Source organism: Nuphar pumila, chromosome 7 (assembly GCF_984573655.1).
Source record: "Nuphar pumila chromosome 7, dmNupPumi1.hap1.1, whole genome shotgun sequence".
Taxonomy (NCBI): Eukaryota; Viridiplantae; Streptophyta; class Magnoliopsida; order Nymphaeales; family Nymphaeaceae; genus Nuphar; species Nuphar pumila.
This window is the reverse complement of record NC_143255.1, coordinates 115,906,973-115,929,757: the sequence shown is the minus strand read 5'-3', so window position 1 is coordinate 115,929,757 and position 22,785 is coordinate 115,906,973. Positions and strand designations below refer to the sequence as shown.

Here is a 22,785-nt window from a genome sequence, read left to right as displayed (position 1 = left end):
AAAACGTGGATTAGCGACAGACGATATCTGTCGCTAATCCATCGCTAAACAGTTTAGCAACGGAAAGCGTTTATCGCAAAATCCTAGTCGCTAAATAGTGACAGAATTGATCTGTTACAAAATCCATCACTAATTAGCAACAGATTAGCGACGAATCATGGTTTCGCTAATTCATCGCTAAATAGACATGGATTTAGTTTTGTGATGGATTATATTTCATCGCTACAATAGCGACAGAATATAATCCGTCACAAAACATCAAAAATTCATCACTGAATATTAGTGACGGATAATATCCATCGCTAATCTGTCGCAAAATTAAAAAAAAAATAAAAAAAGAGCCCTGAGGCGTGCGCCTCATATGCCTTGAAGGTGCATGCCTCAAGGCGAGGCACGCCTCAAGCCACATCATGCCTCAATCAAAATGCCATAAATAACTTCCTAGCTGAGACAATTGGTAGCTCAAGATGTTGTGCATAATGGCAATTTTCAGTCAACAATTTACCAGGTAGAGTTGAACCAACTACATAGACATGCTTTATTTGTTATGTAAAACGTTTGGAAATAAGAAATAACATGTTGTAAGTGCAGACCTTGACACGAATAACATCGAGTAGGCAGAGCTAGAATAACTGCATTGGACCAAAATGCCATTGATGTTGCTGTTTTACATATGCTTCATATGACTGTGGGAGCTCACATTGGCACTGTAATTAGGCAAAAGAAATGAGTGGTAATATAAAACAATACACCAACAATACGAGGACCATGATTATCATTTTTTTTACAAAGGTCAATTAGTTAAGAGAACAAAAAAAATGAGAACCTAAGAGAAAACGTAAACATCCAAGAAGCAGCCCTTGTTACCTCTACATCATTGAGGAAGATGAATTTCCATCCCTGGAGGTGAGCTCAAACTGCAATATCCATGTCTTCTATGGTGGTCCTCTCGAGCCATCCACCAAACTCTTCCAAGGCCTTTCTTCTCCAAACACCAACAATCCCATTGAACCCAAAGAAATTCAAGAATATGCCATTCACCTACTGCTCCACTTCAAAATGGAATGCAAGGTTAATGTTTTGTAATCTGGTTAATAGATTCTCATCCTTGTTCATAAATGACCACCTTGCTTGAACCAAACCTATATCCAAATTGTCCTAAAATCACAAAAAAATGACACCTATAAAAATTGAAACAGTGCACATAGAAATTTGATTTAAAAAAAGGATAAAAAATGCAAATTACATACCTTGAAATAGGGAACTGTTCTTTTCAGAAAAATAAGGATATGGCTGGAATTCGACATTGAATATGGCAATGAATTCATAATCCTTCACATAACTACAGTTCATGGTGGACTTGAGATTTTTGGCCTTGTACCCGCTCCTGAGAACATGGTGCCTATAAACAATATTAGCACCAGACCTTTGTCATTTCTCTACCTCTTCATTAATAAGCAATTGAGTTGTTGGATCATTTCAGTCATCCAAAATCTTAACAACGATACGCTCTTTTGCCCAATCCAGGTTACAAACAACAACTATGGATTGCTGATAAACCTTTGGAAAATGAAAAATTAAAGATCATTCTCAGCAACCAGCTGATATAACAAAACATGTGGGAACAGACAACATCCCTCTCTTCATTAGGAATTAGTAATCCTAGCAACCTCGTGACAGAGAATGCAAACCCAAGCACTAAAAACCACCATGCTAGAATTAAAATTTAAAACCACCATCCTTTTGTCTTAACTAAAACCCCATAAATCAATGCAGGCATGAAAATTTTATGAGTTTTAAACTAAAATTTCATTGATTTTCATAAATCAATGAAAATCGAACATTTCAAGAGAATTCAAACACAACATGGTACGCAATGCTGGTCAATTTTTCATCAGAGGTTCAAAATTTGGGATCAAATTGCCAAGGATGTGAAGGCAAATTTACCTCTTTCTCGTTACACGTGGGAATCTTAATGAGAACCATGGAAAAATCGGCATCGTGTCCACCTTCAAGATCAGCATTAGGCTCGATTTCTGCCTTGGGGATAGGCTTGATCTTCTTGAATCTGATCCAGAAGCAACCCAAACACAGGACTAACCTATCCAACGATTGAATTAGGAACAACACGATACAGGCATCAGAGAGAAGCTGAAGGGGAGGAGCAATGTACTCCACCCTAACGAAAACCCAAAAGGAGTAGAGAGAATGGAGGAGGGTCTGCACCCCAAAGGAAAGGGGGAAGCGGAGCCAAGGGGCATTGAAGTGCCCCTGCAAAGGAGCTCTGGACGTGGAGGGAGGGGTCGAGGGGCGTTGATGGGGCGGCAGAGTCGTCGTGGCCAGCGACAAATGAGGAGGACGAGCCACCCGTTGTGTTGTCGAAGGGACGCCGCCTCTTGGAGCCAGAGGCGGTGGTGCCGCCACCCGCCGCTCCAGCGGAGCCCTTGCACACAGAGAGAGTCTCTAATCTGTCGATGCATTTGGTGTGGAGGCTGCAAGGAGAAAGGAAGGGGGAGGACAGAAGTGGGAGAGATCGTGCCCTAAATGAGGCTTTTTATATCGCAAATTAATGACGAAAATTATCCGTCGCAAATTTGTGATGGATTCGCGACGGACAATTTTCGCCGCGAAGCCCATCGCTAATTTATGATATATTGGTGAAAAAAAATTGCCGTTAATCTGTGCCTATTCTGCGATGGATTGGGCGACGAAAACTATTTGTCGCTAATCCGTCATTAATTTGCAACAGATTTTGCGACGAAAAAATTTTGTCGCTAATTCCATCGCAAATTTCAATTTTGGTGACAGCTTGTTTTCTCTAGCTAATCCATCACAAATTTCAGTCACTAATTAACATTTTTCTTGTAGTGTCCAGTGTTGGGGCTAAGTATTGTATCAAGCACTCAGACCATTCAAAAGGCAGAAAATCACTGCACATACAGCAAGTTTCTCCATCGTATGTGGCGATTTTCTGTATTTTGTATGGCCCTGATTATGGATGATTGGATATCTCAATCTGATGCTGTCCCTTTTTTATTTGAGCTGAGAAAGTTAATGGCCAACTCCATTTTGCCTGCAAGCATGCTTGCATGTGATTTCTTGATTTATAAGAACAGATCAAGTGATATGTCAAATCACGTTTAATCTGTGTTTAGATGTTCTCATACACATGGATGTACAATTTATTCAATGATGACAATCTAATTTCTATTTTAAGTTCAATTTTACATCAAATTGTGCTAGCCACCAATCAGATTCAGATGCCAAAAACAGTCTCCCAACCTGAGCTTGAGTGTGCTTGAACCAGCTAGACTAGTTTTCATTATGTCGTCCAAGCCAAACCCAAGTCGTATTTCTCTCCATGCACACTGTTTCTCTGCTGTATATCATTGGAAAGAATCGGGCTGTCAACCGATCGATTATCCAATGACATATGTTCAGTGATCGGACCAAGTACTTTGCAAACTACTCTGCCCAATCACTGACAGCCACGGTCCCTTCCCTTTTAAAGAGGGGGAGAGGTTTAGGGCATGGCTGTCAGTGATGGGCCGAGTACCGGGTAACTTTTGCAAGTTACTAGGTCGATCACCGAATCTGCTCCCTTATCCAACCCCGCGTTATGAGGAAACCAAATCTGCACAAATATTACAGTAAAGTTCAGGATAAGGTTAGTCAGGTCTAGATAATGTGAACTCAAAACCTAACCCATATAATGTGAAGAATGTTTGAAATTCATTTAATCAGAAAACTTCATAATTTGTTCTATCAATAGACTCTTCAGTTTAGGCCCAACACAAAGACAAACCTTAACCAGTTGCATCCACGATCTGAATATTGGTTGATTGAATGCTTCATTATTGCACCTTATGTTGTATAGCTAGAACCTACCATTAGCTCTGTAGAGTTGAAATTGGTAGCTTGGTAAATTAAAAAAAGAAAAGGAAAAACAGAAACGCTCTCAGGATGATTAATTTACCTATCTAAGCTAGAAAATATGATGGGATCCATCCTGCGTTCAACCCTAGCCCTCCAGATAAATCAATTGGATGGATAGGATCAACATAGATGCTCTAACATCATATGTCATAGGATAAGATCATTTTTCTATCTAATATTTGCAAAGTGTCACGATGATAACAAAATGGAAGAAAAAGTTAAATCGACAGCTCTGATCAAGTCGCTTAATTTGCTGTTATGAAAATGCTGGTTGGTATGGTCACTTGAGCATAGTGGATCTTTTTTTTTTTTAAGGCAAGCTGCGGATATCCCCTCATGGGATTTGAATCCAAGAATAGTTCTGCACATGAGCCAATATTGTGCTCATCGAGCTCAGCCAGTTCTCTAAAGTGCCTCTTCAAGCTCAGCTCTACAGTCAAGCTCGGGCCAGGCTTGGCTCAGCTCTACAGTCAAGCTCGGGGCAGGCTTGGCTCAGCTTGAGCTGAATTGATTTTATTAAAAAACATTTTAAGTAAGTTGTGGGTGGGGGGAGGATTGCAACATGCCACTACTTTCATACAAGGCAAAGAATCATCAACTTGATGCAGTTTATGTGGATGGTTTCTCTGTCGTGGTTTTTGCACCAATAGCTCTACACACCTAAAGATAGATTGAAGATCACGTGTGCCTGTTTGGGCTTTCAGATTGGTGTATTTGACTAGTCCTGGCCTTTTCTTTTTTGAGTGCAATGGGTTGTATCTTTCAAAGTTTAAAAGGCAGTAGCTGCATCTACTCCCTACTTATCTACCTGGGTATGAAATGGATCATTAGGCTTGACCTATTTATGTGGTTGAAGATGCTGCATTTAAAAGACGATGGGTTTTTGTGAGGCTGCAGTAGGCTAGGCTGTGGTCCCTTCATTGAATAGACAACTCGAGTCTTAACTAGATCAGCTGCCATTATACATGTGGGCCGGGAGAGATTGTAATGCCCACATCATTCAATGGACATGAACAAGTTTGCTCGGTTTTGCTTGCTATCGACAGTAGTCAAATTAAAGTGCCACGATATTATTGCCTTCAAATGATTAAAAACCAATTCTACAATATAAAATCTCCAATATTTTTTTTCTTTTTGTTTTTTTGAAACAATGAAAATGACCTGTATTCACAGTTTTGTTTAGATCTTCGTCTTGAATGTTATGGACAGCAAGTGGTGCATGATGAACTACTCCACAAAGAGTCAAGAGTAGAACGACATGGTTGCTATTACTATAGTCAATCGGACCAAGTTAGATTAGATGTGTTATTTTGTAAAAAAACATGCTTTAGATATAATTGTTTTGTTTCTTTTTTTTTGCAATGTATTGGTGCATGCATTGTGGAAATTTGATTTTAAACTCATTTAAAAACTTGTGTACACATCAAAACCTCTTAATCTAATGGATGTTCCCCACTAAATAGAATATGATCATAGATGGCATCAAATTAATCTACAAAACATATAATAAAAATCATATAAAATCAAATGAAAAATTGAAGATATTCGTGTACACGTGCGTGCACGCATGCATACATACAGTATGCCTCAACAGTGGTTGCTTGTTGAAACAAAGTAAAATTGCTTAGATATATATATATATATATTTAAGAAAAAATATTTCTTCATTTTAATTCAAGAATTACAGGTTGGAGTGATGAGATCACTCAAATAGATCAAAAGGACTGTAGGTCCTGCAATTGCACATTTACATCAACTCATTTAAATTTACATCGAGTAAGAAGTTCACAAAGGACGGCTATAAGAGCTAAATCTTTTAAAAAAAGGAAAGGAGAGTCCATTCTGAAGCCTCCAGCCAAAGGTGCATGTTGCTGACTGCCATGAGCCTCAACTGGCATTAGGTGATTATGATGTCCTCCTCTACCAACAGGGCTCCGCTTGTCTGGTAGGAGAAGCTAGTGCAAGTCACCTTGTGTTGGGGTGTTGCAGGCTCAAAACGCAATGGTATAGTTGTATAACTGGTAGGGGTCTACCTAACCCCCAGTCTGCCTTTAAAAAAAATTATTATGATATACTCTTAAGTTAGATTAGATTCAGTGACAGGATCCGAACACAAACTAGGTGGAGATACTTAGTATCTGCACGTCCATTGGGTAGGAGACCCACTCCTTTTTCACCTATAAAAGGGTCAAACACTAATCACTTAACCACATCTCCTCTCAAGTTTAACATGCAGTGAATATGTGCACCCTGATCTGGTACCTTGAGAGTGCAAGTTCGGTTGGTATTACTTCCTAGAGAAAAAAAAATATAGAGTTTACACAGAAAAAACATGATTATTTTTTTTTCTTTTAATAAACTCATTTTCTTTGATAAAGTTCATCATTCATAACATATAAAAATAATAATTACATGAATGTTCAATGACAGAAAATAAAACTAATAAGTACTCTGTTGCACAGTCGAAGTAGTTGATCACGTTTTGTTTACACTAGTGTGCCTGAAACACATAATCATAATTATATAGAGGGTGAGTCTACAACTTAGTAAAGAATATTTATAAGTAATAAATGACTTTAACTTACAACTATAGTGAGCTATAAATTCCTAATCTGAGTCTAATTTTTGACACATCACACAAAGTTTGTATATTTTAAATTCTCTCCTTAACTCTCTCAATCAAACACTCACTTACAATAGACTATAATATTAGGTCGAATATACCGGTCATAGTCGTCTATGGACATAGCAACCTCCATAGAATACTCAAATTGTATATTGTTGACCAAACTATGAATCATACACTCCTAGTGATCCCCGAATCATCAAGCACTGTAGTAAAACAACAAGGATGACCCCATCGGTAGCTAGCTAGGAAGTCAGGCTCAAACTCAACATGGTTCATGTTACATCTTAATCATAATGACTTTCAACCATCCATAGTTGTTTAGAGTCTCAGATATTGTATGAATATAAAACCCTAAGTCATATCTTAAGTTCATTACCTTGAACCTTACTCTCAAGCTCATGTTTCACTCATTTTTTTATGAGTGTCATCATGAAATAATCATGATGGATCTCATTCTCAATCTCAAAATGACATTAGAGTTCACACTTTGTATCATACTAAGCACGCAACGAGGTAGAGTATCTATATCGTTAAATCACTGGCAGCTCACTCTTCATGGTGTTTGCATTTTGACCGCAAACCAGGTAGTCATTTATGCAGGTCACCACTTCCAGAATTTAAAGGGTTAATCATGCTAATCTTAATATAAATTCAAACGACATGACCAGATTCAAGGGACTTAAGGCTAATCACAATCTCATCGCAGTACATGTTATTCAAAGTTATCATAAAATAATCTCTTTCTAATATACATAACATATCATGACTGGCGTATGCATATAGTCATCTCATTGCAATTAACTCATGCATGTTCATTCTATGCACATTATGTTCATACTCAAGAGCTACATTTTTAAACATGCTAATATACAACAATAATCATAACATGCAACGCAATATGATTTATTCACACTACGATTACTTATAATATCTCTTACCTCGAACACAAATGTTGTACTCTGATCGCAATCGAGTCTCAAGTAGCTCTAACAATAGAATCTGATTATCACACAAGCATGTTCTTATTAATACACATACTTTTTTATATTTTAAAAAAGTAATCAAAATACCTCTTTCAAGTCGACTCATCAAACCTCGATTTTTGTTTCCCTGACTTGACCAAAACCATAGGACAAAAAGATTTCTCTTTATGTTACGAGTCCAACGTATAAAACCTCACTCAATTTTGAGTTTGGAGAGTAAAGTTATGCCTGTTTTACTTAATCAAATATTGGGTTCACACAAAGATAATTTGGTCGTTTAAACCCTTATGATTTGACCTGACTCATCCTAGGTCAAAAACATGTTCGGTTTGAGTTTAGAGTACTAGGTTTACTAAACCTAGTCTTGACCCAATTGAATTGTTTGAAACTCAATTGAATTATCAAAAATTCATAATAAATTACAAACTAGATCCATATTTTATTCTGGTTTGGATCCAGAACTGTCAGACTAGATCTAGAGTTTGTTCTGATCTAGATTCAGAACTGATCCATCCAGCTATGGATTGAATCCAGATTCAGCTACATATTGGATCCAACATTGATCCGAACAATTTTGAACTGGATCCAAATCTAGTTGTGATCTAGATCTAGATTTGTTAGACAGGATTCAAGCTCAATTTTTTTTTGAATCCAGAACTGATCTATTTACTCCATACCAGATCCAGACCCAAATTTTTGTCTAGATTGAACTGGAGCCAGATCTGGTCAGATCTAAACTGGGAACTGAGACCCTATCAAACCTAACTCAGTCTGATTTGGTCAAAATCGGTTCGATCAACCGAGTCGAGTTCAAAACAGTTTACCAGACTCAATCTGGACTGAACTGGGTGAGTTGTTCTTGGTCAGACCTGACCCGGTCTCGGTTCACACCCAAACCGATTTGGTCTGACTGAGTGAGTCCGATTTGGTACGACCAAGTCTGACGGTTCAGTATGGACCAGTTCGGTCGACCAATTTTGTTTTACTTGGTTCGGTGAATGAGGATAAACCCCGCCTCATCCAGAGAGGGGGGGGGGGGTCAAGGTTTATCCTCTCTCCTACAACAAGAAGTGGGGAAGGCAGTTCCGTAGTTGGAGGAACTGTCTTACCCTTTCTCCTATTAGTTTTTTTTCTTCATCTTCCCAACCGTCGGGTGGTTTTACATAGGATAACATGACAACGATGATGATATAAGCTAGCCAAAACCGTCCTTCCAATGGAGTGCGCAGGTGCCATCTTTCAGCAAAAAGGTTACTATTTTACTTGGGGAGAATTTAGGTTGGAAACTATCTTAAGAAAAAAGAGATCTTACTTTTGTAATTTCACAAAACCAGGGATAACATCTCATTGGTTTAGACTTACTAAAATAGGATTAAGCTAGCTGTTTTCAAGTAACGAAAGAGATCTGCTTAACGGGGGCATTCTTTTCTCAGCATAACAAAAATTTTGAATGAATTTAAAAAGGACATCTGCACCGACAACAGGGGTGTCACTTTTAGAAAAGTTGTTGGGTTCTAACATGGATCCAACTAAGAGGTGCTAATACCAGGTCTGGACCTGAGCTTGACCAATTAAATCTTCTAAAGGAAAAACCATACCCGGGTCTTAAAAAGATCAAATAAATCAAACCCGGTCCATATATATTATATATATATATATATAACAAGCTTACATTTTGCTCTGCTCCCCCCATCATCGATCATCGAGAGGTAGTGTGTACATATACATGAAAAATTGTTAAAAATGAAGAAAATATTATACTTGCAAGCCTTTGATTACTTGAACTGCCGATCTTATCTGCACACTTTAACATGCTTCAAAAATGGTCGTGGACTCATTAATTTGTCTCAAGATAGAAGGGAAACATGTCTCGCAGATCTTCACCACTGTCATCCTTTGTAAATAAAATGAGTAAGACTTGTTTTGGAACTGTTTTTTTGTTAAAGAGTCTTTTATAAAGGTGTGGCACCTGCCACCTTCTATGGGAAAGTAAGAATGTGTTGATTGCCCCTTTCATCAAGAATGAGGCCAGTAAAATCAGGTTTGCATGGAGATATTTTGTGCTTATTATGTAGAGCCTTATTTGGCTGCAAAGTAATGCTTGACCACACATGGAACTTAAGCTTCTCCTCACAGTTTTGGTGAATGCTGCCTTTCGAGAACTTCGGCAGTAGATTCTCTTCAAATGGCCAAAGTTAACTAAACCATTTGCTCTTTGTTTTGATATTAATGCATGAATCATTCATGAAATCAACACCTCATCATTCCTAGCGTATTATTCCTCTTTAAGTTGAACAATATTCTGGTTATTTTTCATTAAAAAAATCCCCTTTGCTGCAAATAACAGGTTCAATGAATTGTATGCATGAATTTTATGCTGCAGTAAAAGATGTTTTTCTTGTAGTGAGTGTGTGTCCTTGTTTCGCATTTAAAAAATGCAAGCCATCAAAGGTGTAATGAACAAAAAACACTATACCTTTGGCAACGAATTGAAATATGATTCTTGTTGAAGGAACTAAGGGAAACAGTTATCAAAACAAAGAGTGCACGAACTGAGTCTGTTGAACTGAATGTGATATGAATTGTGAAGCAATTATGATGATGATATTACTCATAATTCCAAATTGCAGGAATTGGTTCGTAGTTCGTACGAGGCGATTTGGACACTTCAATTATATGAAAATAAAATTACTAAGAAAAGCATCACTGTATACCAAAGTACAGGAAGCAGTGTTTTCCCTTCCATGCGGTTGCTGGGAGACAGACCAAACATATATAAAAGACAATCTTCGTGGTCATTTTTATCAACCCCACATGGCTCATAATGAACCAATATATGGTAACTTTATTTGAAGTTTTAAGGCCTTGGATTCTGTCCAAAGCAGGGCAAGTACAAGGGCCGAAAGACATATTCGATGGTGTCTGTTTGCCATGATACAGTAGACCTTTCTTGCAAGCCATAGTGATTGGTGCATGGATGTGTTCGTAGCTTTCAGATGTGGGCCATGTAAGGCATGGTGGTCGTGGAATCTCATCCAAGGTTTTCTCTCACTTTAGTGAGGGTTCCTCGTCATCAAAAAATATTTTTATTCTTCACATGCTTATGAATAGAATAAAACCAAATATCAATATGTTTACTCCTCCCATGAATAGTAGGACCCTCTTAAGGAATATGAAAATCCTTCAAAACATTACACATCCAAATAACATAACAAACACATGAAGATGCTACCACATATTTTGCTTCACAAGTAGTACCATAATAAGTTGCTTCTTTGAATATTATATAAATGCCATAGAACAAATATTAAATATATAACCAATAGTGTTTTTTTATCTTTAACATCTCAATCACTATCACAATATTCAATAAAGTTTGAATTAATTGGATGATGAACAAAACAGTCCATAATCAAGTATTTCTTTCAAGTACCAAAAAATTCTTTTGCCGGCCTTCAAATGATTTGGGTTCTCCATGGATCTACTTATCAAGCCAACACCATACAAAACATTTGTCCTTATGCAAGTGAGATAATGCAAGTATCTTATTATGCTTTTGAAGTAGGATCAACATGAGAATCATCATATTTATTACCCATCTTACACTCAACTGGTGTGCAAACCGATTTGCAATTTTTTATTTGAAAATTTTTAAGAATTTCTTTGGCATATCTAATTTGAGAAATAAAAACTTTATTATCAAGTTGCTTCACTTCAATGCCAATAAAATATTTCATGAGCTCAACATCCTTCATTTTAAACTCATTAATCATGAAGTTTTTAAATTCATTTATCATGGTGAGATTACTACCGGTAAATATCAAATCATCAACATAGAGACATGATATCAAGATATCAGGTATAATGCATGATCATATAAGCATTTTGAGAATCCATTGTCATGAAAATATTTGTCAATTCTATCATTCCAAGCTATAGGGCTTACTTTAAGCCATAAAGTGTTTTATACAATTTGTAAACTTTGTCTTTATGCCCTTTAATGATATAACCCAGTGGTTGTTCCATATACTTCAAGATAGTCATTTAAGAATGTTGATTTAACATCCACTTAATTTCTTTTTTATATTCTTTAGGCAACCATGTTCAACATACACCTCATCTTCTTCAAGATAGTCATTTAAGAATGTTGATTTAACATCAATTTATAATATTTTTCATCTTCTTTGGGCAGCCATAAACAATAATTAGCCGAACAATATTCAATCTGATAATGGGAGCAAATACCTCATGGTAGGCGATTCTAGCTCTTTGCTCGTAACTTATCACGATCATTCTTGCTTTGAATTTTTTTACCTCACCTCTTTTATTCTTCTTTTATTTCTACACCCATTTCACACCAATTGCTTTGTAATCTTTTGAGAGAGTTATCAACTCTCATGTATTGTTCTTCTTAATACCTTAGATTTTCTCATCCACCACTTTCTTTCGTCTTTAATCTTGGATGAGATCTTCATAACCTAAATGTGCAAAATTAACAAATAAGTAAAACAAAATATGCTCATTAATATTTTCGGTTTGAGAATGAATTTTATTTAAACTCTTTGTTTTTGTTGATCTTTTACCATCATGAGTAAGATTTCAAGGTATTCTTGGGGTTTGTTAAGGTGAAGATGGTGGAATAGTAGCTTTTTACTTTTGTCTTTTACCTTCTTCTTTGAGTTTAACTACAACATCAGTTTTGTTATCACTATTTTTCTAATTTCATGAAACATTTTTATCAAACTCAACATCTCTATTTATGACCAACTTATTATCCATGTCATTAAGCTTTTGAGATTTTTTGGTAATCAATAAAAACACACTTTTATTTTTTTATCAAACTTAAATCACATTTGATCTGGAATGTGATGCAACAAAAAAACTCATTAACACTTGGTTTGTAACCACTCCATGATTCTTGTGGAGTCATAAAATGGATTTTCTTAGTGGGACATCTATTCAAGAGATATATTGAGGTTGTGACATCACGAGTACATTATTTTTTTCTATGTAGCCAAAAGGCTACACCATGGGTGCGAGACATAAGTAAAATTGGAGTATCCTATGGGAGAGGTTTTTTTTTATAATACTGATAATTTGGTTAAAACTTTTCTTTTGATAGGCTGCTTTAAAATTTTTCCAATAATTGTTAAACCATTCATTATGATTGTTAAGCACCAAAATTTGGGAGCTTTAGATTTTCTAACAAGGGTCTCTAATCATTTGAAACCATTGGTTTCAAAATGGTCCGTTTGATGTCTGCTTAATTAAAACAGAAGTTGGTTCACTTGCATGTGATAAAGGCACAAGTAGTGCATATTGGCACATGGATGTGCATGGCAACTTATTATACATATTCATGAACCAAAAGGACATGGCCAACCTTTTGAATCATGATCTAAAATAAATATCTAGCTGAGAGTGCACTCCAAATAAATATCTAACTGGAATGAATAACCATTCTTCTTTTTCTTGCATGTGAGTACACTCCAAATAAATATGAATAAGCGTTTTTATTTTCTTTTGATTTTTTTAATATAATAAAACCTTTTTATTTTTTTATTTTTTGGTCTAATGGGTTTAACCCAACATTGGCATAAGTCTTTAAAATGCTTTTTCTTTTTTGGCTAGGCCAAGGAAAAATTTCCCGTCTCACTAACCATACATTGGCAGTCCTTCAGTCAATAAAACCCAACCCCTGCCCCCTGAAAAGTAAACCCAACTTAAACTTTTTTTTGAAAGCAAGCTGAGGTAACAGTTATACAACTATACCATTGGGTTTTGAACCGTAACATACACGCCTCATGTGTTTTAAACTGTAGCCATCCCCTGTCAGATGGCAAACGAGTGTCACCATATATAACTTTACTAGATTAGTTTTTTATGACAAACCTTGAAATTAATGTTAACCGTTTAATTTGAGAAAACTCATCTTATTAAAAAAAAAATTGAAAGGGAAGCTGGGGTTAGGTAGACCCCTACCAGTTATACAATGATACCATTGGGATTTGAACTTGCAACGTCCCAACACAAGGTGACGTGCACTAGCTGCTCCTACCAGACAAGCAGAGGCCCCGTTGGTATCTTTTTAGTTAATCAGGAAAAAGGCACTATAAAAGACAATTTGGTTTCACTCCACCTATGTCATCCCCCATCTTCATATTCTTCCTAAAGCTTATGATCAAGTTGTTTTGATCAAATCTAACCCTATAGATGTATTCAGTGTAGTCAGTTTAGTAAGAGTCGACCCCTGGATGGTATTTTTTCAACCGATAATTTTTTTTGTTTTGCCAACCATTGATTTTTGAATTGCCAAAAAATCTTGCACACAAGTCGGATTTTGGCAATTAAAATGTCAACTTCACTAAATGAATAATGCAGATCAAAACAAATTGCATCAATGAAATCCCGAGGGGTATGAAGATAGTGATGACAAAGGGGATGAGTGAAACCCACTTGTATGAAGAGATATTACCTTATTTCAAGAAAGACAAAAGAAATAAAAGAAATCATGTTGACTTGGAAAAGTATTCAGAATGGAGGAGATGACCTTTCATTGATGATGATGATGCCCTATGGAAAAGAACGGATAGGAACCAAACACTAATTCTGATCTTGACATGGTTTGTCTTAACATAACGATTTTTTCAATATTTTTTTGTAAGAAAGCGATTTTTCAACGTTGAATCATTTCTTTCATACATTATTGATGTTCTTTGGAAAACCTTGGACAAGGGATTCTGGGATGTTAATTCTAGGAAAAAATGTGTGAATAAAATGTAAATCACCATCGTCAGCCTTATTTTTGTACAAGTACAGCATGGTTTCAAAGTCTTGGCATCACCATATAAACCGCAAGCTCTAGCCAATCAATCCCGTTTCATGGGGTTGAAGCTATGATTCTGTTAAATGTGAAAAGGAAATATTTTTTTTTTGAGATAATCTAAGGAAAAACCCCCATTGCTAGACACCTTCAGGCAGATTCTTGGGGTGGTTTTTTTTTTAGAGAATCGTGGGAATCAAATCGCAAAGGAGTTCTAAGAGATCCTATCATCCTCCTTGTCTGGCTTGGTGGTTTGAAATTTACAGTATTTCTTTTCTATTTCTACTGTAGCAAGTGATACCTCTTAATTTGATGTAACGGTATAATGATTTAATTCTTTCTATCTCTTAATAAATTCTTTTAAACCCCCATCACCGATTGTACCTTGGCTGGCCTCCAGGTTATAAAACCCTTGAGATTCCCCCGCCTACCGAGGAGTACTCCCAACTTCGACCTTGCGACAAGAGACACACACGGGTTTCAAACTTGTGACATCATCATGCAGGACATAATTCATGATTCAGGAGACCTACAAAGAAGTCATAAAAAGATTATTTTGTTATAACTGATAATTTAGATTTTAGAAATTCTTTTTTTTTATGTTAGAAACATATATGTATTGAACAAAGAGATAAATGTAACAAAGTTGCGAGTGTGATGTGCTATCATACTCCAGATTTAAAGCAGAGGAAAACAGAGTGTGGCAGGGAGTTAAACCCCCTGCAAACAACCGCAGAACAGAACAGGAGACTAGGTGGTCGCAGAATTAACAAAAAATTCTGTCGTGCCCAACCCAGTCTGTAGGTTGATCCGGCCATTTCCTGCGCACCCTGCACGTGAGTTCCCATCTCAGTTGTACGAGGATGTGATCAGCAGTAGTAAAAGAGTTGCGAAAAACATGCTGGTTATATTGACACCATATAATTAACCAGGCCGCTAACACCCATGCATGCCACAAGAACTTCCACTTCCTCCCCTTTGCATGTAGATGGTGTGCAATGATTACTTGTCTAGGAAACGAAATAGCTGCAGGTCACCCCAGGCTTGCTGCAACAAGTGGTGCATGAAGGAACAATCTCAATACAAATGCTGAGTCGATTCCACATTGCAGAAGCACAGAGAGCATTTGCTGCACAGTCAGAAACCCAACCGCTTCAACCTCATCTCAGATTTAATTATGTCCTGTAAACTGACCCATCCCACCAACGAACCTCACAGTGGCAGCCCACCTCCCAAAAGCGAATTTGCAGGCAACCACTGCACCGAGGTAATAAACAACGCCTTGTAAAGGGACTTTGTAAGGAAGTTCCTATCATTGGTCAATGTCCAAAACAACTGATTATCTTGTCGCGTCAAAGAGATGCACTCCAAATCAGACATGAGGAACATCCAAAGGCAATTACCTCAGATGGGGTTCAGTCTCAAAATAAATTTTCATTCATTTGAGTGTGACCAGAATTCATGCACCCTACCCTATTTCTGGTAGTCTGCTTGGTACAAGTGAGAGTATACTTCACGCAAAGTTTTCTCACTCCTTCGTACATCATGCCAAAAGAAAGTGTTGTGCCCATCACTAACAACGACCCTAGAGAAACAAGAAAAGTCGCCAATAACCAGCAACCAACCTTTCTAAATACCTGACCTCCCCTTTCACTTATGAGATTCCATGGTTAATCCGCCAAATCATACTTTTTCAAAAAAATAATTGACTACCTTACCATCTCTTTTACAAATCACCCACAACCATCGTGCAATGAGAGCCTTGTTGAAATGATGTAAGTGATCTATACCAAGGCCACCAACCTCTGAACTTTGGGAAATGACTTCCCAACGCACCAATGGCCTTGATGAAATTTTGAAAAATGGTGACCAATTGTTTTTTTTCACTTTCTTGGGAATGATGAAAGTTTGCAAAAGATGATTAATCATCATGGATATTATGATGCACCAGATTTATATAGGCAACCTTAAATAAAACCCGAGCGGCACATAATTGGCACGTATTCGATCCTTCACTTTACTCCAATGCATTACACGTGCGACTCTCAAATGAAGTGGGGGACCCAAGTAGTCGAACAACAAAAAACCCAATCCACATTAAGAAATGTATGCGGCCTTTGTTTGCATATCTCTCGATGGATCGTTCATAACCACGACATGACTCTTCGCTGATAAAGCTTTCATAGCTAAAATAAAAAGCAAGAGAGAGAGAGAGAGAGAGAGAGAGAGAGAGAGAGAGAGAGAGGATCCTCTTGACACAACCCCCTCATAGGCTTAAAAGGATCTCTCTTTTCACCATTAATAGAAACCACAATCGAAGTAGCTTGAAGCAAGCCTTGGATCCAATGAATTAATTTTTTTCAAATCCCATGTTTTGCAAACAACATAGAAGAAAATTTCAATCTAAAGAATCAAATGCTTTTTCAAGATCAACCTTCAAGCTGAAAGAGGGTTTACCCGATAGCCTGATGGAATAAATTGTTTTGCGCACCAAGATGCATGCCTCATGTAGTCGTCTTCCCATAATGAAAATGCTTTGTGAAGAGGAGACAAGCGTGTTGATCACAAGTTTCAATCTTATATCCAATAACTTTGTAATTATCTTGAAACAAGTGCCGCCAAAAAGAGGCCAAAATCTACTAATCTCATCGGCTTGTAGTTTCTTAGGTAGAAGAATGAGTGCAGATCTTCCCATAATACCCGACACCTTAGCATTCGAGTGAAATTCTTATAGCATGTCAAGCAAGTATTGTTTGATACAATCTCAATTAAATCTGAAAAATTCAATAGGAAGACTATCTAAACCCGGTGTTTTGCCATTGGGAAGAGACCATATTACACTTTTAACGTCTTCCAATCTGAAAATGGTTTTCAAGCTAAACCGACTAGCCTCATTAAGCTTCATAAAATTCAAGTCTGACAAGTCATACGACGTCGAAACCACCGACCCAAGGCAGTTTTTTAAGTATTTAGATGCCTCCAAGAGTATAGTTGGTCCTCTCAACAATGACCCTCAATTATTATCAATGAAGTAATAGTGTTTTTCTTCTTCCTTGTTGACGCACACATATGAAAAAACTTTTTGTTTAGCTTTTTGGATTAGAGCTAATGTGTGCACGTTGCTTTCACCTAATATTTTCCTCTACCCTTCACTCACCAATGCTTCTAACCAACCCTTCATGCCTAGCCTTCACCTCCAAGGCATCAATGTCTTCCCCACCACCCTCCTCCACATGTTGAAGCTCCTTCAATTGCTCCTCCCAAGCATGCAAATCTTTAAATTTCTCCTCATTCTTTGACTTGTTCCATTCGAAGAGATTTTTGTGCACATAAGTAAGCTTGGCAAACATCTTTTGTGTCACCCATCTCCCATTGGATGACGCCCCCTCCCACCATTCCCAAGCAAGCTCTACCCATCTTGGGACTCTCAACCACTACAACTCTGAAATTGAAATGGGCACGTGATCCGAAACTGAAAAGGGGTCTACCTAAACTCTCATATCATGAGCTTGCTACATGTTGGAGGTGACAAAAAATTTGCATATTCCTTGCATATTGTTGTTGTCTATTCGAGTTATCAATTTGAAGGAGTGCGTTGAAGTCACCGCTACACCAACAATCCAAAGTGTGAGGTATGACCTCATCTCAAATGACACAAAGATCCTTCCAAAAAACTTTCTTACGAGTCATTAAGATGATTGGTGTGGGGTCGATATTAGGGAAATAGATCGAGAGCCAAAAATCTCTCGTGTACACCACATTCCTGAGAATATCCTCCCTCCAAGCCACGATCGAGGATCCCTTCAACTTGGCCTATCGTGGGACGCTCTACATAGTTGCAATTCCTCCATATGTCATTCATGATCTCCCTATTCAAGGAGCTAAATTTGGTTTCTAATGATAACTGATTTTTTTCTCATCATTGATTATGCTGGACAAAAAATTTGTTTATCATAACCACAAAGGCCATGCACGTTCCACATGACAATCTTCATCACTTACTATGTGTACGTACCCTTTCATAGGTGTAATGGGACCACCCCCACAAAGCTTCTCAAACATTTTCTTCCAACCCCCCTTGCAACTTTCCACGCTTCAACTGCATTTCTCATCTGATATTCGAACAAGAAGCGTGTGGGAGTCGCAATTTGTTTGCATCCAAAACTATCTGCAACGTGCAATCATCGTTTGAGCAATGGGGATGCAGTTGATCCTCTCACACGTTGTCCCTCTCTTGGGGGATTTGTTGCATGTTTATCTCCTACCAAACGTTCCTCATTAGAGATCAGCTCCCTGAACGATAGGTCCTTGGAAGCCAATTGGATCTCACGTGGACCCCCTTCGTCGAAGCTGTAAATGGGAGTACCAGATACGTTAGACACCCCCAAAGAGAAGGCATAATGAGTGGCCGTGATTGACGATGGATGATGAAATTAAACAAAATGGTGCCACGTGTTATCCATCCTAGTTCCACAGAGAGGAATTCAGTCTCCTCGCAAATCTCTAAAGCAACTCCCCTTGCTTTTATGCCTATTTTCAAGGGATTATGCTATAATTCTAATGGTGTAATGAAGGGGCAAGTTGCTTGGGACTCCATAAATAACGTCTCCAAGGGGAGGCCATGATTAGCAACCCTTCTCAGATTTAAAACTTGGCCAATCAGGTTACGAGGTTGCACCACTTCCATGCCCTACCTCTGTCTTCTTGCCCCCCTGCAATAATTGAGAGCTGGCCAAAAAAGCCCTCGGAATTCCGTCCGGCGTGGTCCAGTCCGGTCGGTCTAGTAGCCTGGGTCGTTCAAAATCCAGGGTGAGCATTTGGGGTTGCTGAGATTCTGCACCGTCGTTCTTCTCTAACAAATTTGATAAATCACAATGAATTGACCCAAAGTAGATGAAGGAACCCTGATACGTATATCTCTTGATTGGTGGAGGTGAGCTCATATTTTTATTCGAAGAGGAATGGGACTGCATGAATGGGACCTTAGTGATCCATTTGTCTCCCCTCGCTGTGCGAAGCAGGTTGTATGTTCCCCCCCGAAACACGCAGGTGCATGTTCTTGGGTCTGAATGAGTGCCACGTATGTAAGCATGTGGTGCTCGTTTCTCATGTGTGTCTGCGTCACTTAGCATCGAAGTTTAGTGTGTTTGCAAAGACTTAAGTACCCTTTTCTGCCATTAGCGCCATGAAACGCCGTTTTGAGTAAAGGACAAAAATGTCCTCCTGACAGATTTTGCAAATACTTAAGGAACATTTCCCGCCATTGGCGCCATAAAATGATGTTTCGAGTAAAGGACAAAAATGTCTTCTGGCCAGAAAGGGTTAAAATCATCATTATTTTTGCCTTAAGGAGTAAACTCCTCTGCTTTAACAGAAACTCCTCGCAATATGTCACCCTAAACGTTCCAGATCACCCTTTGACAATGCATCATCTACTGTAACAGAAGCTTCCTTTGACGATGCAGCCTTTGTCATCATTTGCTACCACCGGAGCACCCTTTGTCATCATCTGCTGCCATCGAAGCACCCTTTGCCATCGTCTGCTATCGTCGGAGCACTGTTGCCACCATCGACTGCATCTACCTTCTAGGTGTTTCTCCTCCACTGTCGAATTATCAAAACTTGTGTCCTAGAACGTGAGTTTTGTGTAAGTTTTTGTTATGTAAATAAATCGATTTGTAAATCTGAATGCTAAATCTTACAAGTGATTGTACTATACATGCTAAATAACACATATTTTCATACTAAAACAAGAGTCATGAAAGGCAACGATATGTACTTATGAAGGCAAAATTTTTACAATGATTTGTAAGTTTGAAATTAACAAAGAGTTATACATTTAATACAACAGCGATTTGTTCGATGCAACAATGATTTATACGTTTGAAGTAGTAGCGATTTATGATTCATGATTTATACATTTAAAGCGGCAACGATTTATACATTTAATGCAGTAGCGATTTATGATTTACAACAATATATACTTATGAAGGGTTTGATTTCTACAATAATTTGCACATTTGAAGGTGCGCTTTGTACGTTCGATGCAACAACGATTTATACATTTGAAGCAGTAGTCATATGTATTTATGATTTATGAAGTTACCACGATTTGTACTTAAGTTTGCTAAATCATACTATGATGTTTATTTAGGAAGCCAAAACGTTACAACGATGTATACTTATGAAGGGTGTGATTTGTACAATGATTTATATGTTTGAAGCAGTAACAATTTATATGTTTGATGCAGTAGCGATGTGTAATTATGAAGTTACCTCGATTTGTACTTAATTTTGCTAAATCATACTACGATGTTTATTTATGAAGCCAAATATTACGACAGCTTGTAATGTTGGTGATTGTGTAACGAATGTGATAATTTGTAATAATATATACTTGGAAAAATGGTTGTAACATACAATGATGCGGTTAAATTTATGTGTTGTGCAGGTTAGCAATGACTATAATTCGTAAGACAAGAAAACCTTCGTCGTTTGAGGGGATGACTCTTAGAGAAATCACCCGCCAATCCGATATATATGAGGGTTATGTAAAGAACATTGAGAATGAAAAAGACAGGAACAAATTGTTGGATATTTATTATGTAGAGCCTGATCCATCAGATATTGAAGATGAAAAGCAAACAAAGAAAGATGAGAAAGAACTAAAGATGAAGAAGAAAAAGAAGGATGATGAAGAGAAGGAAGAAGGAAGAGGAAAATGAAAACTACGCGCACTTATGAGGCAAAAGGATTTCTTCCTGCTGACCATGCAAAATTAAATATATATGCACATCATTCGTCATGTTATCTGTCATGATCGTCAGTTGCATCACACTATACTATGCATCGAGTTGTTATTTGTCCTACCAATAAAAGAAATGACTTATCGTATATGTGTGTTGACAATAGCGATTCAAGAAACCGATTTAATGACATCTACGACACTGCAAAGCGATTTTAATTTTAATCGCTAAATGAACAGTGATTTGAATACGCACATCGCCACCGCAATCGTGCCACAATGTAAATGTTGCATGCACACGTTTCAATATCATAATACAAATATCATACAAATAGACACTGACAAATACATAATACATTACAAATCGATATACATATCACATAATATATTACAAATCGATACGAAAATTCAGCATAATAGCTTACAAATCGATATTAACAAACAAAATAATATCTCGCAAATCGATAGTATGTTACTACAATCGTGATTTGCGTTATACTATTCCAATATTTTCTATACAAAGGAAAATCGTTGTTGCTTACATAGACATCATTGCTTAAATCACAAACATCACAACCGAAATCGAGGTCTCACAAGGCATATCAATTTTTGACAATGAGCGGGATATGAAATGACGTTTCTTTTACAAATGAATGGCACATATTTTTGTAACAAAGGCAAATCATTGTGGAAATTTATGGTTTATGATTTGCACATTTAAAGCAGCAACGATTTATACATTTAATGTAGTAGAGATTTATATATGATTTATACCAAGATGTGTAATCAAGTTTGCTAAATCGTACAACGATGTTTAATGTTAAAGTCCAAATGTTACAACTATATGTACCTATGAAGGGTGCGATTTCTACATTGATTTGTACATTTGAAGCACCGATTTGTACATTTAAAGCAGAAACCCTAAAACCCTTAATGCCTAAACCCTAACCCTAAACCCTAAACCCTAAACCCTAAAACCTAAAACGCAAAACCCTAAACCCTTAACCTAAACCCTTAATATCTTACTAAATCCTAACCCTAAACCCTTAATATCTTACTAAACCCTAAACCCTAAACCCTAAACCCTAAACCCTAAACCCTAAACCCTAACCCTAAATCCTTAACCTAAACCCTAAACCCTAAACCCTTAATATCTTACTAAACCCTAAACCCTAAACCCTTAATATCTTACTAAACCCTAAACCCTGAACCCTTAATATCTTACTAAACTGTAATGCTAAACCATAAACCCTTAATATATTACTAAATCCTAAACCCTAAACCCTAACCCTAAAACCTATAAACTAAACCCTATACCTAAACCCTTGATTATGAAGATGATTCGGTATATCGATTTATAAGCTATAAACAAGAATTTTCATATCGATTTGTGTTATACTATGACAATATTTTCGTAACAAAGGCAAATCGACTAAACATTACAATGATTTTTAAGATATCAATAAGATTTGCCATATCGATTTAAGAAAATGTTTTGATTCTTAATATCAATTTAAGATATTGTTTTGATTCTAAATATCGATTTTTAAGATATCAAAATGAATTTTCAAATCGATTTAAGATATTGTTCTAAATCTTAATATCGATTTATGTGTTGATTCTTGATATCAATTTAAGTTATTGTTTTGATTCTTAATATTGATTTATA

The 22,785-nt window shown here is 37.1% G+C and overlaps 1 pseudogene; it reads right to left on the bottom strand.

Moving 5' to 3' along the window:
- Nucleotides 1-545: 545 nt before the first annotated feature.
- On the bottom strand, nt 546-17,721 carry LOC149833067 (putative xyloglucan glycosyltransferase 12; annotated as a pseudogene).
- Between the last annotated feature and the right edge of the window lie 5,064 nt (nt 17,722-22,785).